Source organism: Triticum urartu, chromosome 5, assembly GCF_003073215.2.
Source record: "Triticum urartu cultivar G1812 chromosome 5, Tu2.1, whole genome shotgun sequence".
Classification (NCBI taxonomy): Eukaryota; Viridiplantae; Streptophyta; class Magnoliopsida; order Poales; family Poaceae; genus Triticum; species Triticum urartu.
Window position 1 is genome coordinate 316,056,776 of NC_053026.1, and position 17,881 is coordinate 316,074,656.

The window sequence follows — 17,881 nt, forward strand, 5'->3', positions numbered from 1 at the left end:
GTTCGTTGAGAACTTTTCAAAGATCGTGAAGCCTCTTTCAAACCTTCTCCAGAAGCACGTCAAGTACGTTTGGTCTCCGGAATGTGACATCGCTTTCAATACTTTGAAAGAGAAATTGGTCACTGCTCCAGTTCTGACTCCTCCTGATGAATCCAAACCATTCGAGGTCTTCTGCGATGCCTCTCTTCAAGGTCTTGGTGCAGTGTTGATGCAAGAGAAGAAAGTTGTGGCTTATACCTCTTGCCAGTTGAAGCCCAACGAGAAGAACTACCCCACTCATGACCTCGAGTTGGCGGCAGTTGTGCATGCTCTTTTGACTTGGAGACATCTCTTATTGGGAAGAAAAGTGGACATTTTCACTGACCACATGAGTCTCAAGTACATCTTCACTCAGCCTAATCTCAACCTCAGGCAGACTCGCTGGGTCGAAATGATTCAAGAGTATAATGCGAGTATCGAGTATACTCCAGGCAAGGCCAATGTGATTGCTGACGCATTGAGCAGGAAGGCTTACTACAACAGTCTGATTATCAAGCCTTATCAACCCGAGCTTTGTGAAGCTTTCCGGAAACTTAATCTGCAAATTGTTCCTCAAGGTTTCCTCGCCAACCTTCAAGTCTCTCCGACCTTGGAAGACCAGATTCGCGAGGCTCAACTTCTTGATGCTATGGTGAAGAAGGTGGAGATTGGGATTGCCAAGAGTCAACCCAAGTACAAGTGCTACCGCCTTGATGACAAGGATACTCTCTTCTTCGAGGATCGTATTGTTGTGCCCAAAGGTGACCTTCGTAAAGTGATCATGAACGAGGCTCACAATTCACTCCTCTCCATCCACCCCGGGAGTACGAAGATGTATCAGGACCTCAAGCAGGCTTATTGGTGGACTCGAATGAAGCGAGAGATTGCTCAGTTCGTGAATGAGTGTGATGTCTGCAGAAGAGTGAAGGCAGAACACCAAAGGCCAGCTGGTCTCCTCCAACCTCTTGCCATTCCAGAATGGAAGTTTGACCACATTGAAATGGACTTCGTGACTGGGTTTCCAAAGTCCAAGCGTGGCAATGATGCTATATTCGTTGTCATCGACAAACTCACTAAAGTGGCTCACTTTCTGCCTATCAAAGAGTCTATCACTACAGCTCAATTGGCGGAGCTGTATACCTCTCGGATTGTCTCTCTACACGGTATTCCACAGGTGATCTCTTTAGACCGTGGCAGCATCTTTACCTCCAAGTTTTGGGAGTCTTTTCAGAAGGCCATGGGCACCAACATCCGCTTCAGCACAGCTTTCCATCCTCAAACTAGCGGTCAAGTCGAGCATGTCAATCAGATTCTTGAAGATATGCTCAGGGCTTGTGTGATCTCCTTCGGCATGAAGTGGGAAGATTGTCTTCCATATGCCGAATTCTCCTACAACAACAGTTTTCAAGCAAGTTCAGGCAAGGACCCATTCAAAATTCTGTATGGCGGGAAGTGCCGTACTCCTCTTAACTGGTCAGAAACCGGTGAACGTCAACTTCTTGGAAATGACTTGATCACAGAGGCAGAGGAGATGTGTAAGGTCATTCATGATAACCTCAAAGCAGCGCAATCGCGCTAGAAGAGCTACTATGATAGTAAGCACCGTGATTTGGCTTTCGAGATCGGAGACCATGTTTACCTCCGCGTCTCTCCAATGAAAGGTACTCGTTGCTTCGGTATCAAAGGGAAGCTTGCGCCTAGATACGTGGGTCCTTTCAAAATCGTCAGCAAGAGAGGCGATCTCGCCTATCAACTCGAGCTTCCTTCAAACTTTGCAAATGTGCACGACGTGTTCCATGTCTCTCAGCTACGCAAGTGCTTCAAGACGCCTGACCGCACCGTCAACTTCGAAGACATTGATCTCCAAGAAGATCTCTCTTATCGTGAGCACCCCATTGCTATTCTTGAAGAGACTGAACGCAAGACTCGCAATAAGTCAATCAAATTCCTCAAAGTCAAGTGGTCACACCATTCCGACCGTGAAGCCACCTGGGAACACGAGGATCACCTCCGTTCTGAGTACCCGGCGTTCCAGTCCTAGATCTCGGGACGAGATCCTTTCGTAGTGGTGGAGTGTTGTAACACCCCGGATGTAATTTACCTAATATGTACTCCAACTCTTGCCGTTTCCGGTGCTAAGTTATTTTATTTCCTCGGGTTCGGGTTTTTGTCTCCGTGTGTTGTTGTCGTTGTCATGCATCTCATATCATGTCATCATGTGCATTGCATTTGCATATGTGTTCGTCTCATGCATCCGAGCATTTTCCCCGTTGTCCGTTTTGCATTCCAGCGCTCCTATCTCCTCCGGTGATCCTTTCTACCTTCTTTTCGTGTGTGGGGGTTAAACATTTCCGGATTGGACCGAGACTTGCCAAGCAGCCTTGGTTTACTACCGGTAGACCGCCTGTCAAGTTTCGTACCATTTGGACTTCGTTTGATACTCCAACGGTTAACCGAGGGACCGAGAAGGCCTCGTGTGTGTTGCAGCCCAACACCCCTCCAACTTGGCCCAAAACCCACCAAAACCCTCTCCATCATCTAGAACGTTCGATCACGATCGCGTGGCCGAAAACCGTACCTCATTTGGAATCTCCTAGCTCCTCCTATGTCCATAAATAGCACCCCCTCCGAAATTCACGGGTCTCCCCTCCCCCCTAAACCCTAGATCCACTCCTCCGCGCAACCGGACGTGTCCGGCCCGCGCCGGACAGTGTCCGCCCACCGCCTCCGGCCAATCAGGAAGCGCCAAGTGGGCGCCGAGCCCCACTTCGCTGCCGAAGCCCGCCGGGTCCGTGGCCGGCCCGCCCGCGCCGGGCCCGTGGCCGGCCCGCCCGCGCCGCGCCCGGGCCAGAGGCGCCTGCGCCCCGCCACCTCATCCTCTACCTCGCACCGCCGCCCGCGCCCGGAGCGCTTCGCCGCGCCGCCGAGTCGCCATCTCCGGTCATCGTCAGCCGCCGCCGACACCGCGCCGCGCCGGCCTCCGCGCGCCCGTGCCGCGCCGGCCGCCGCCGACCCCGCCGCACCACGGCGCCGCCCCAGCACCAAGTCCCCGGCGAGCTCCCTCACTCCGGCCGCCTCGTCCTTCTCCAGTGAACAGTGAAGTCCGGCGAACCTCGTTTCCCGTGCACTGCTACAGTAACCGGATCCAGATCCAGATCCAAAACTCGATTGACTTTCTCCCGAAACCCTAGATAAATTGCATTTTTCATCATGCTATATCTCCGCATCCGTAGCTCCGTTTTGGGCGTGTAGCATATCAAAATGTTCGCCTCAGAGAGTACATCATTTCATCTCATTGCATCATTTTCATTTGAGTTCATCTTGATGCCCGAAATGCTGTTGGAAGAGAGCTATTTGAGTTAATTGTCAGATCTGCTGCACCAAATAGCTATTTGTCATTTTTGCCATGATTAATGTGTGCATGATATGCTCCTGAGCTCTACATGAGTTTTGTTATATGCTTTGCCATCTTTACAGAGGTGCTATCCATGTATTTTTGTGATGTGTGTGGTGACTAGCACAAGCTTGCAAAGTAGTGCATTCGTTAATGCTGATTTCAGGGACTTAGAAATTTCACCAAGTCCTTGATCTGTTCTTATCAATATGCCATATGTTCATGTTGTTTCCTAGTGATCCGTGCCTCTTTTGAGGATGATCAGTAAGGATGATTTGTTAATCTTGTGGTGCTCTATCCATCCATGTCTTTGTTTGCATTTATGGAGCACCCTAGCTTGAGTCAATCGAGCTCTACTTTTGCTATTTTGTGATTCCTGGCAGATTGTCTACTTGTTAGCGATTTTGCCGAGGATGTTGTTGTTGATCCGTGCATGCTATGTTGGTGTTCTTGCCATGTCTAGCTTATACAGTGTGTATTCTTGATGGGTGTATGCTTAGATTGTCATGACATGCTCTGTAGTGAGTGCATCGTGCTCGTAAACATGCCTACTTGCTATCATATTTGCATGCTCCAGTTTTTCACTAAGTCTGTGATCTGATTATGTTTTTGCCATGTTCACATGCTTGCAATTGTATTTTCTGATCCCTTTTGACTCAAGGTCACTAAGTGACTTTTGTTAAGATCTTTGAGTAGCTCCATACCATGCCTTGCTTTGCCATGTTAAGTTCCTGTAACATCTAGTTTTCATGCTTCAAAGTGTGCTACCTGATCTAAAATTCCAGACTTGTGTTAATTTCACTAAGTCTGAAATCTGTTTATCAATTGCACTTTTGCCATGCTTGTTTGAACCTGTTAATGGATGAATTGGCCGTAGCTCAGTGTTCATCTTTTGTCAAGCATCACGAATGGATCCCTGCCATGTATTTTGTTGCCATGTTTGAACGTTGTAGCATAATTATCTTGATGCATTTAGATGGCTACTTGCTGTTTATCGCAGACCGGTGCCATATTTGTTTTGCTTGCCATTTCCAAACCGTGCCTCCGATTGCGGTGTTCTTTATATCGATTTCAACCGAAATAACCTCACCTTTCCAGTGGCACTTTTGGATTTCCAAGTTGAGGCCATGTTCAATCATTCCTTGTCAAATCTTGCATATGCATCACATACCGCATCCCGCATAGCATACCATGTTTGCATCTTGTTGTTTGAACATTGCACGTGGTTGATTGTGTTCCTTTTGCTTGTTTGTCTTGTTTGGGTAGAGCCGGCAGACGAGTTCGCTAATGAGGAGCCCGTTGAGTTTTCTTTCGAGGATCCAGTCAACTCTGACAACTTTGCAGGCAAGATGATCATACCCTCGAAATCACTTCTATCTTTGCTTTGCTAGATGCTCGCTCTTTTGCTATGCCTATGCTACGATGCCTACCACTTGCTTATCATGCCTCCCAAATTTCCATGTCAAACCTCTAATCCACCATGTCCTAGAAAACCGTTGATTGGCTATGTTACCGCTTTGCTCAGCCCCTCTTATAGCGTTGCTAGTTGCAGGTGAAGATTGGAGACCGTTCCTTGTTGGAACATTGTTTATTGTTGGGATATCATTATATTACCTTGTTATCTTAATGCATCTATATACTTGGTAAAGGGTGGAAGGCTCGGCCTTTTGCCTAGTGTTTTGTTCCACTCTTGCCGCCCTAGTTTCCGTCATATCGGTGTTATGTTCCCGGATTTTGCGTTCCTTACGCGGTTGGGTAATAATGGGAACCCCTTGACAAATCGCCTTGAATAAAAACTCTTCCAGCAATGCCCAACCTTGGTTTTACCATTTTCCACCTAGCCTCTTTTTCCCTTGGGTTTCCGGAGCCCAAGGGTCATCTTATTTAACCCCCCCCCCCCGGGCCAGTGCTCCTCTGAGTGTTAGTCCAAACTAGAGCCCTATGCAGCGCCCCCTCGGGGAAACTCGAGGTTTGGTTTTAGTTGTACGGATTGCTCATCTGAGTGTGCCCTGAGAACGAGATATGTGCAGCTCCTATCGGGATTTGTCGGCACATTCGGGTGGTGTTGCTGGATTTGTTTTAACTTGTCGAAGTTGTCTTGTAGAACCGGGATACCGAGTCTGATCGGAATGTCTCGGGAGAAGGTATATCCTTCGTTGACCGTGAGAGCGTGTCATGGGCTAAGTTGGGACTCCCCTGCAGAGATTTGAACTTTCAAAAGCCGTGCCCGCGGTTATGGGCAGATGGGAATTTGTTAATGTCCGGTTGTAGATAACTTGAACCTTAACTTAATTAAAATGAATCAACTGCGCGTGTTACCGTGATGGTCTCTTCTCGGCGGAGTCCGGGAAGTGAACACGGTGTTGGAGTAATGTTTGCCGTAGGTTGTTCTATAGTTACTCGTTCGTGCTTTGCCTTCTCTTCTCTCTCTCTTTTGCGAACAGGTTAGCCACCATATATGCTAGTCGCTTGCTGAAGCTCCACATATTACCTTGCCTTACCTATAAGCTTAAATAGTCTTGATCGCGAGGGTGCGAGATTGCTGAGTCCCCGTGGCTCACAGATTACTTCCAAACCAGATGCAGGGCCCGATGACTCCATTCCAGATGATGCGCTTGAGCTCAAGTGGGAGTTCGACGAAGACTCACGCCGTTACTATGTGTCTTTCCCTGATGATCAGTAGTGGTGCCCAATTGGGGCAATCGGGACCATGTCGCTTGTTGGGGTTGATCTTTTATTTTGGTACCGTAGCCGGACCATGATTGTATTGGTTGATGTAATGCTATTTATGCACTTTGTGTGACATGGCGAGTGTAAGCCAACTATGTACATTTCCCCTTATTATGTATTACATGGGATGTTGTGAAGATTACCTTACTTGCGACTTTGCTTTCAATGTGGTTATGCCTCTAAGTCATGCTTCGACACGTAGGAGATATAGCCGCATCGAGGGTGTTACACTAATGCTCCTAGTACTTCCATGAGACTAATGAACGAAGTTTTACGTGCTTTCATTGGACGATTTGTGGTAGTCTATTTTGATGATATACTGATTTATGGCAAATCTTTGGAGGAACATTTGGAACATTTATGTGTTGTTTTTATTGCTCTACGTGATGCACGTTCCTTTGGTAACCTTGGGAAGTGCACCTTCTGCACCGACCGAGTATCTTTTCTTGGCTATGTTGTTACTCCACAGGGAATTGAAGTTGATAAAGCAAATATTGAAGCTATTGAGAGTTGGCCGCAGCCCAAAATAGTCACACAAGTGAGGAGTTTTCTTGGCCTCGCTGGATTCTATAGGCGTTTTGTGAGAGATTTCAGCACCATTGCTGCACCTCTCAATGAGCTTACAAAGAAGGATGTGCCTTTTGTTTGGCGTACCGCACAGGAAGAAGCCTTCATGGTATAGAAAGATAAGTTGACACATGCTCCTTTGCTCCAACTTCCTGATTTTAATAAGACTTTTGAGCTTGAATGTGATGCTAGTGGACTTGGATTAGGAGGTGTGTTATTACAAGATGGCAAACCTGTTGCATACTTTTCTAAAAAATTGAGTGGGCCTAGTCTGAATTATTCTACTTATGATAAAGAATTATATGCTCTTGTTTGAACTTTAGAGACATGGCAACATTATTTATCGCCCAAGGAATTTGTTATAAATTCTGATTATGAATCTTTGAAACATATTAAAAGTCAAGCTAAATTGAATCATAGACATGATAAATGGGTTGAATTCATTGAGACTTTCCCTTATGTTATTAAGCACAAGAAGGGTAAATAAAATGTTATTGTTGATGCTTTGTCTCATCGCTTTCACAACTTGACTTCAAAATATTTGGTTTGGAGACCATCAAAGATCAATATGTGCATGATGCTGATTTTAAAGATGTAATGCAGAATTGTAAAGAAGGAAGAACGTGGATTTGTGTGTCGTGCTAACAAGCTATGCATTCCAGCTAGCTCCGTTCGTCTTTTGTTGTTGCAGGAGGCGCATGGAGGAGGACTAATGGGACACTTTGGCGTGAAGAAGACGGAGGACGTACTTGCTACACATTTCTTTTGGCCAAAGATGAGACAGGATGTTGAGCATTTTGTTGCTCGCTGCACTACATGTCAAAAAGCTAAGTCACGACTCAATCCTCATGGTTTATATATGCCTTTGCATGTACCTAGTGTTCCTTGGGAGGATATATCTATGGACTTTGTTTTAGGTTTACCTCGAACAAAGAAGGGGAGGGATAGCATATTTGTTGTCGTGGATAGGTTCTCGAAAATGGCACGCTTTATACCATGTCATAAAAGCGATGATGTTGTTAATGTTGCTGATTTGTTATTTCGTGAAATTATTCGCTTGCATGGTGTGCCAAATACTATTGTTTCAGACCGTGATACTAAATTTCTTAGCCACTTTTGGAGATGTTTATGGGCTAAGTTGGGGACTAAACTGCTTTTTAGTACTATTTGTCACCCCCAAACTGATGGACAAACTGAAGTAGTCAATAGAACATTGTCTACTATGCTTAGGGATGTTTTGAAGAATAATAAGAAAATGTTGGAAGAATGCTTGCCTCATATTGAATTTGCTTATAATCGTTCATTACATTCTACTACTAAGATGTGCCCTTTTGAAATTGTGTATGGTTTCCTACCTCGTGCACCTATTGATTTGTTGCCTCTTCCATCTTCGGAGAAGGTTAATTTTGATGCTAAAGAACGTGCTGAATTGATTTTAAAAATGCATGAGTTAACTAAGGAAAACATTGAGCATATGAATGCTAAACATAAACTTGCTAGAGATAAGGGTAGAAAACATGTTGTGTTTGCACCTGGAGATCTTGTTTGGTTACATTTGCACAAGGATAGATTTCCTAATTTGCGCAAATCAAAGCTAATGCCACGTGCTGATGGTCCTTTTAAGGTGTTAGAGAAAATAAATAATAATGCATATAAACTTGAGCTGCCTGCAGATTTTGGGGTTAGTCCCACTTTTAACATTGCAGATGTGAAGCCTTATTTGGGTGAGGAAGATGAGCTTTCGTCGGGGACGACTTCATTTCAAGAAGGGGAGGATGATGAGGACATCAATACCATTGTTACACCCACAGCCCCTGCTGCTATACATACTGGACCAATTACTAAAGCTCGCGCACGCCAATTGAATTATCAGGTACTTTCGTTTCTTGGTAACGATTCTAATGCTCATGAGAATATGATGCTGCCTAAATTGGATACATTTGTTTTGCTTACAAATGAAGGGCCTAGCTTGGACAAGAAAGATGAACCTTGGAGCAAGTTCAAGCATGGAGATGATGGCATGCGCAAGGGGATCAAGAACGGAGTTACAAGTGATGATTTCAGGACTTTGAAGCCACCATAAGGAGTGCATGAAGCCTTGGACGAAATATACAAGATGCCACTTCATAAATTTCGTCTAGAGGCTATTCTAGGTGTTGTGTCACCTTATTATTGGGCCAGGCCCATGTATTTTCGAAATACTTAAGTATAGGCTGTTTTTAGAGTCCGTATGTGTGGGGAAACAAGAGTTAGGGTTGGTTTCGGACCCCTCCTCCAAGGGCCACGAAATCCCCCCCCCCTCTCTCCTCCATATATACAGCCCTTAGGGCATCGTTTAGACTTTGGGTTTTGTTTAGATTAAAAGTTCGCCATAGTTGCAACTTCGCATACTTCGTTTGTGTCCAACAACCAGACCAAGACGTCATAGAACCCCACCTTGATAAATAAAGCTTTCATCTTATATTCGCAATATCCAGATTGCAATCTCAGTTTCTTGCTTGTTCTTTGTTTGCTCGCAGGAAATAGACCCTCGTGGTCAGGTTGATCGTGCTCCGTCGTGGTCAATAACCCTCGGAAGTTGGTTTAGCGATTGCTAAGGCGCGACGTCTTCGCACGTTCGTAGTCGGATCGTCAAAGTCGACTCCCACAGAAAACGATATCTATCTCATCGAAACATCGGACACCTTCGCCTCTATCATAGTTTTGTTTCTTTTCTTTGGGGTCGAGAGGAGAAGACCATGATTAAAATGTTGAGTGGCTCTCATATGCATTATTGTTGATCTAACAAAGAGCCAATATTACCTTGTCTTCTCTCTTGAATTGAATGCTTGCAGATTCTAGCTTAGTCCAATGCACTGCACTATTATTATTTTCCACACTATTCGGCCGTGCAAGTGAAAGGCAATAATGATGATTATATGATGAACTTATTGAGATGAGAAAAGCTGGTATGAACTCGACCTCTCTTGTTTTTGTAAATATGATTAGTTCATCGTTCCTGTTTCAGCCTATTATTAAGAAACATGTTTGCAATGACAATTATATATTATAGTTGCTTATGCCATGCTTAATTAGCTAGGAGCTTATAATGGTTTACCTTGCGTGCCAACATGCTATTAAAATGGTTGTGATGTGGTATGATAGGATGGTATCCTCTTTTGAACGATTCGAGTGGCTTGACTTGGCACATGTTCACGCATGTAGTTGAAACAAAATCAACATAGCCTCTACGATATTTATGTTCATGGTGCATTATATCCTACTCATGCTTGCATTCGGTGTTGATTAATTTTAATGCATATTCATGATTGTTGTCGCTCTCTAGATGGTCGCTTCCCAGTCTTTTTCTAGCCTTCACTTGTACTAAGCGGGAATACTACTTGTGCTTCCAATTCCATAAACCCCAAAGTTATTCCATATGAGTCCACCATACCTACCTATATACGGTATCTACCTGCCGTTCCAAGTAAATTTGTATGTGCCAAACTCTAAACCTTCAAATAAACATTCTGTTTTGTATGCTCGAACAGCTCATGTATCAACTAGGGTTGTCTGTATCTTTCATGCTAGGCGGGTTATTCTCAAGAGGAGTGGACTCCGCTCCTCACTCACGAGAAAATAGCTGGTCACCGGGATGCCCAATCCCATGCTTTATGCAAATAAAATCAAAATAACTACAAACAAAACTCCCCTGGGACTCTTGTTAGTTGGAGGCACTTGTTGTTTCGAGCAAGCCATGGATTGGTGCTTGTTGGTGGAGGGGGGGTATAAACTTTACCATTCTGTTTGGGAACCGCCTATAAATGTGTGTAGCATGGAACATATCGAGATCTTTCAGTTGTTATGTTGACAATGAAAGTATACCACTCAAAATATTATTCATATCTATTTCAAAACCAATCTCTGGCACCTCTACAAATCCATGCTTCCCTCTGCGAAGAGCCTATCCATTTACTTTTATGTTGAGTCATCATCCTCTTATTCAAAAGCACTAGTTGGAGAGCACCGCTGTCATTTGCATTCATTACTGTTAGTTTACATTGAGTATGACTTGACTGGATCTCTTTTACCATGAATTACAATGTCTAGTCAGTCCTTGATCTTTAAAGGTGCTCTGCATTTATGTTTTGTGGTCTTAGAAAGGGCTAGCGAGATACCATCTTGTTATATCATATCATGATTGTTTTGAGGAAGTGTTGTCATCCAATATTTATCATTATTGCTCGCTGGTTGATTATGCCATTGATATGAGTAAACATGAGACCTAAGTGTTATTATGAATATGGTTAGTTCATAATCTTTGCTGAAAACTTGAATGCTGGCTTTACATATTTACAACAACAAGAGCAAACAGAGTTTGTAAAAGTTTTTCTTTATCACTTTCAGTTTATCAACTAAATTGCTTGAGGACAAGCAAAGGTTTAAGCTTGGGGGAGTTGATATGTCTCCGTCGTATCTACTTTTCCAAACACTTTTGCCCTTGTTTTGGACTCTAACTTGCATGATCTGAATGGAACTAACCCGGACTGACGTTGTTTTCAGCAGAATTGCCATGGTGTTATTTTTGTGCATAAATAAAAGTTCTCGGAATGACCTGAAAATCAACGGAGAATTATTTTGGAATATATATAAAATACTGGAAGAAGAATCCACGCCAGGGGGGCCTCCACCTGTCCACGAGGGTGGGGGCGCCCCCTGCCTCGTGGGCCCCCTAACGCTCCACCGACCTCAACCTTGACTCCATATATTCACTTTCGGGGAGAAAAAAATCAAAGAGAAGGATTCATCGCGTTTTACGATACGGAACCGCCGTCAAGCCCTAAACTCTCTCGGGAGGGCTGATCTGGAGTCCGTTCGGGGCTCCGGAGAGGGGAATCTATCGCCATCGTCATCATCAACCATCCTCCGTCACCAATTTTATGATGCTCACCGCCGTGCGTGAGTAATTCCATCGTAGGCTTGCTGGACGGTGATGGGTTGGATGAAAATTATCATGTAATCGAGTTAGTTTTGTTAGGGTTTGATCCCTAGTATCCACTATGTTCTGAGATTGATGTTGCTATGACTTTGCTATGCTTAATGCTTGTCACTAGGGCTCGAATGCCATGATTTCAGATCTGAACCTATTATATTTTCATCAATATATGAGAGTTCTTGATCCTATCTTGCAAGTCTATAGTCACCTATTATGTGTTATGATCCGTTAACTCCGAAGTGACAATAATCGGGATACGTACCGGTGATGACCGTAGTTTGAGGAGTTCATGTATTCACTATGTGTTAATGCTTTGGTCCGGTACTCTATTAAAAGGAGGCCTTAATATCCCTTGGTTTCCAATAGGACCGCGCTGCCACGGGAGGGTAGGATAAAAGATGCCATGCAAGTTCTTTTCCATAAGCACGTATGACTATATTCGGAATACATGCCTACATTACATTGATGAACTGGAGCTAGTTCTGTGTCACCCTAGGTTATGACTGTTACATGATCGATCGCATCCGGCTTAATTCTCCATCACCGATCCATTGCCTACGAACTTTTCCATATATTGTTCTTCGCTTATTTACTTTTCCGCTGCTACTGTTACCATCACTATAAAATACCAAAAATATTACTTTTACTACCGTTACTTTTGCTATCATTACCACTACTATCGTATTACTTTGCTACTAAATACCTTGCTGCAGATATTAAGTTTTCAGGTGTGGTTGAATTGACAACTCAGCTGCTAATACTTGAGAATATTCTTTGACTCCCTTTGTGTCGAATCAATAAATTTGGGTTGAATACTCTACCCTCGAAAACTGTTGTGATCCCCTATACTTGTGGGTTATCAATTATGTCTAGTGACCAACTTGTATGTGATGTCTCAGTGATGAAAACGATGATCATGAGGAGGTGTTATATGACAATGATGTATTATGATGATAAGTTGTTAATGATATGATGATGATGATATATTATAACACTGGGTGAAAGAACCGCGGATTAGTTTCAAGTGGATGTCCATCCACTTGAAACTAGTCCACGGTTCTTTCTCCCAGTGATGTAATAACTCATTATGATGTAAAATCATTCTCTAAATTGCTGCGGTATGAAAACTTGTATAAAGGTGTATGAATACAACATGAAATAAAAAAGAAATACGGAATAATAGTAGTAGCGCGTGCTAGGAGAAGCGCTACTACTAATTACCAGTAGCGCTCATAGTACAAAGCGCTGCTACTAAGCCGATATAGCAGTAGTGTGGTCCAACCTACGCTACTGCTAACCTTTAGTTGTAGCGCCTTACTAGTAGCGCTGCACCCCGCGCTACTGATAGGCTTTAAACACGCGCTACTGCTAGGGTTTTCCCTGGTAGTGCAAGTTCAGCCGTCGCGTATGTAATGTGCTTGACGCTCCCTCTGACTTTTGTTGTTTTGATTTTTTTTTCTGTACGTGTTTTTCAGGTTTTAGATGGGTTTTTTCTTGGGGTTCGTTTTTCGCCTTGTCATCTGTGTGCGCACGTGCATAAAATATATTATGCTTCCACGAGAAGCCTGTATTTGCATCTTGTAAAGGCACAAATTTGATTTTGTAAGAAGCACAACTATGCTTCTCGAAAAAGAAAAAATGTGTTTCCATGATAAACACATATTTGCTTCTTGTGGAGACACAAAATTTCTTACACGACAAGCACGGTTGTGCTTCTTGAAAAGAAAAGAAAGTGCTTTCACGAGACACACATATTTGCTTGCTTCTCGGGAGAAAAAATGTGCTTTCACAGAAAGCACAAATTTACTTCTTATGAAAAAACATATTTGTGTCCTCTAGAATCATTGCTACGCTTCTCGGGAAAAGGGGGAAGATCTGCGCTTCCACGAGAAGCACATATTTGCTTCTCATGGAGGCACATATTTACTTTCACGAAACATGTGCTTCCAAAAAGGGGGGAAATAGAAAAGACTAAAACCTTGCTTCTGGCTTCGGTTTTTTCTCTCTGTTTGCCCTTGGGGGGGGGTTGTTTTTCTATTGCTTTTCCTCGAGTTTTTTTGTTTCCTATTTTTTTCTGAAGAAATGTTCGTTGAAACCTATTACTTGGGATTTAGTTTCGAAAATCTCGACGCGAGAAATCCCACAATGAAAATGTTTCGGGATTCAAGAGATAGAACATTTTAAATAGATAAATCTACAAAATATAAGAAAAACTCTCATGGTACGACAGGTGACCCACTTGTGTGCCACTTGTCAGCGTCTGAGAAAGTGGAAGTGACTTTGCAAAAGGTAACCCTTAATTAACTAGTGATTTCCTTTTTTGGAAAATTAACTTTCTTAGCAGTGGAAAAAATTAACTAGTGATTTCCGAGCTTCATCTCCAGAAGCAGGGCAGAAAAGGCCTAACAAAGATAATTACATTGTTTCAGAGAGAAAGTCATGTCAAAATGAAAACGTTGAAGATCCTTACAAACCAAATATGGTGTCCTTCGTATACAAATTATCCAGAAAAATAAACTGCTTGTCAAAGCATGTGCATCTTGCACTTACATAGCCCCACTTGTGCCCTAAACAGCATCATCACTTTTGGATTTAGGCACAAGGTGAACATCCTCGCCTAAATATGCAGTGATCTCTCTGAATTTTGGTGTTGTTAGCCCAAGTGCCTGGCGAGCAGACGTCACAGCCTAGTGAACAGTAGGGTTGCTGATACTAAGAGCACCTCCGATAGATGATATTGATGTAAAAATAATTAACTTTTGCATCTCTCTGAGGTTCAAAACCTCCTCTTCAACATATGATGTAGATGTCAAAAAAAATTACATCTACACCTTTAGAAGATGTCAAATACAACATCTGAAGATGTAAGATGTAAAATCGGTGGTCGCGCGCCAACTGCCCAACTGCCTTCATTGGCTTCCGCCCACCCGCCTGTCGCCGCCCTACCTACCGCCCGTCCGCCTCCTGCCCATCGCCAGCCGACGCCGATGATCCCGCCGCCTCCTCCTCCGCCGCTGCCGCCGGTGGTCTCACCCACCTCGCCGCAGCTGCCTCCGGCGCGAACACCTTCCCCAATCCGGCCTCTGCCTCCATGTTGGCGCCCCAGTTTTGCCCCACCCCGATCGGTCGCCATCGCGCCTGAGCCGCCAGCGAAGAAGCAGCTGTATAGCAGCAACGGCCGGTCTTACATCTCCATTTGCATCATTTATTGGACTTGCACTTTTACATCATCTGTCGAAGTTGTCTCTTTTTTAAAGATGTAAAATGCACTTTTTGATTATGTAAATTTTACATTTTCTAGTATTGCATCTCCAAAATTGCATTATGTGGAAGATGCTCTAACGGTGGAGCATCCTCGAGAGACCGTGCCCTGACGTGAGATGTGTGTGCTCCCTCCGTCGGACCCTATTGGAGTTCCTCGCGGTCTGTCTCCATCGCGACCACGTCGTCACCGTCGTCATCCCGGACCCATCCCTCGCCGTCCACCACCCAACTCTCTCTGGTGATTCCCTTCCTCCTCCCCGTCCGGTCCACCACCACCCCTCTCGACGCCCACCTCCACGCACACCGCCGGAGTCCACCAATCATGGCCCATGTCGCATGCCGATTCAGCAGGACTTAGATGGAAACAAGCCCACCTCTGGCTCCACCCCCGGTGCACCTTGGACCTTGCTGCTAGCACCGCCTAGTGCAGCCTATCTCTCCCCCAGCTCTCCGCTCCCGTGTTCTCTCCCCATCTATTCCTCACCCACCTCTCAAAAGAAAATCTATTCCTCACCCGTGCTCCCTCTTCCAAGAGCTCTGTGTCCTCGGGAAAATATCAGGTGCTACCCACACTTAGGTGATACCATGATATGGGCTTCTGGGCCGTTGGATCTCAGATCCGACGGCTCCCGAAAGTCTATTGTACCTACGCGAAATTTTGAGACTCCCGAATGACTTTTTTGCAAAATGCTCAAGAACTTCGGGGAGCCGTCGGATCTGAGATCCAACGGTTTCCAGAAGCCCGTATCATGGTATCACCTAACACATGGTATCACCTGATATATTCCCCTGTGTCCTCCGCCACCATGCCCGGCGCCGCACCTCCCTTCTCCCTTTCGTTGAACAGATCCGGCGACCGGCGCCGCACATCTCCTTCTCTGTGACAAAGCCCTCTCCATCTGAAATATCAATAAGCCCTCTTGTGTTAGGCCTTTTCTGCTCTCCTTTTCTTTGAGCATTAGGCCTTTTCTGCTCTTGTGACAAAGGCCTAGCACGAGCAACCCAATAAGCCCACCACTAAGAAGCCCAATACATGCAGCACACCCAACCCCGAATCCAAGCCCGATCTCTCTCCATCCAAAGAAATGGCAGTAGGGTTCGAGAGAGACGCTCCCTGACGATGGCGATCCTCCGGTACGCCGCCAGCCTCGCGCTCCGCCGGTCGGCATCTCCACCAGAGGCCGCGGTCTCGCGCTTCTTGGGCAGCGCTGGATACGGCAACCCCGCCGCTTGCCTCCCGCTCCTCCGACGGCCGGCAACTCCGCCTGCTGCTGCGATGGCGGCGGCCTCTCGCTTATTCAGCTACGGCAGCCAGCCTGGATCCAGTGACACCAACTCTATGGTACGTGCTTTTACCTCGAATTGACTCTTTCATTCCGCATCAAGATCATACTCAGCTATTAGCCAGCTCAAATCAGATGCTTGACTGAAGAACTGAACTGCAATACGTACGTATTAGACTGGATTCATCGCCATTCGGATTTCCATATGAGTCGGGCTAGCTTACAAGGGAAACCAGTTCAGAACCTAAGCTAGGCTCTCTCCTCATTATAATTGCCCTAATTCTTAGGGAGCTTTACTTTGCTAGAGATCTGGTCGCGACCTACATTGGGGGGGGGGGGGCAGAGCAATGGCAGTCGATCTGAAGGAATTTATTCCTTCTTCTGCTAATGTCAATTTTGATCTAGAAGAAACGGCCCTACTCTGCTTGATTTAGCCTCTTTCAATATTTCCTCACCTATGGAATTAATACCCTATTGATTTCTATTGTACTGTATCTTTTTGGGTCTCTCTGTTTAATTCATTAATCATTTTCAGCCTCCTTGAACGGTCTTTTGTTTGGTTAAGATTAGCAGTGACCTATAGCATATGGCCCACTAGCACATGACAACTACTTTATTTGTGCAAAGAATTGAAACAACACAGCTCCTGCATGTTTGTAGACATTTACAGCAATGACAGAACAAGGCCGCCCAAACTAAAACAGTAGGCATTTGCGAACTGAAATTAATACGATCAATTAGGGTAATATGATGGAGATGTTTTGTAGGCCTATAGTGCAATCTTCATGCAATCCACTAATTACCTCTGTCTGGAATTTCTCGTTTCTGTTACACCTACATTGATTGTATTTAAACTTTCTCCCCAACAAAATGTTGTATGTTAAAACGAGTTCTGAAAGATAGGTAGAGCAATACTAGAAGTGTGTGTACAACATTTCCCAGATTTTTTTGTTACTTCACTGCAAGTCCATTCATATATCTTGTCGAAGGAGATGATATTAGAAGAAGGCTACAGATCTAGACGTTTGCTACTCCTTTTGTTGTAATTTATAATGTCAAGTTTGTTAATTGTTGTAGCTTGGCAAGCCTATTGAGGAGACCAAGGAAGATGTGTCCCCGAGGACCCACAAGTCACCTGCCAAGATACGCATAATTCTGAAATCTTTCAATAACCAGAAGAACAATCTGAAGGATCTTGCGCCGTAAATGCATAAGGTCGGGTTGCCTGAATCGCGGTCCTTATACACCGTGCTGCGATCACCTCATATTGATAAGAAATCCAGGGAGCAATTCTCAACGCATGTGAAGAAAGTGTTTGTGGAGAAAACAGTGGAGACGCATGAACTGGCCAAGAAGTTCTTCTGGTTGAAACGGCTTCGTATATTGGGGGCTCAGTACGAAGTCGTTATTAATTTCAAGACACGCTTGGGTAAAAAGATTGGCTGCAGCAAAGGTGGTGGCCTGCTTCGACATCCAAAACAGGGTTCAGGCATAGAATAAAAAGGAGGTAATAACAATATAACAAAATGTTTCTTGTGGGCAACTGAATTCCCCTTGTTCAAAATAAACCATACTAGGTTGGTCGCTGAGGGATTAATTGGTGTTCGCTTCCTGGCTGCTTTCTTGTCTTGTAGGTACTAGAGCTGCTTC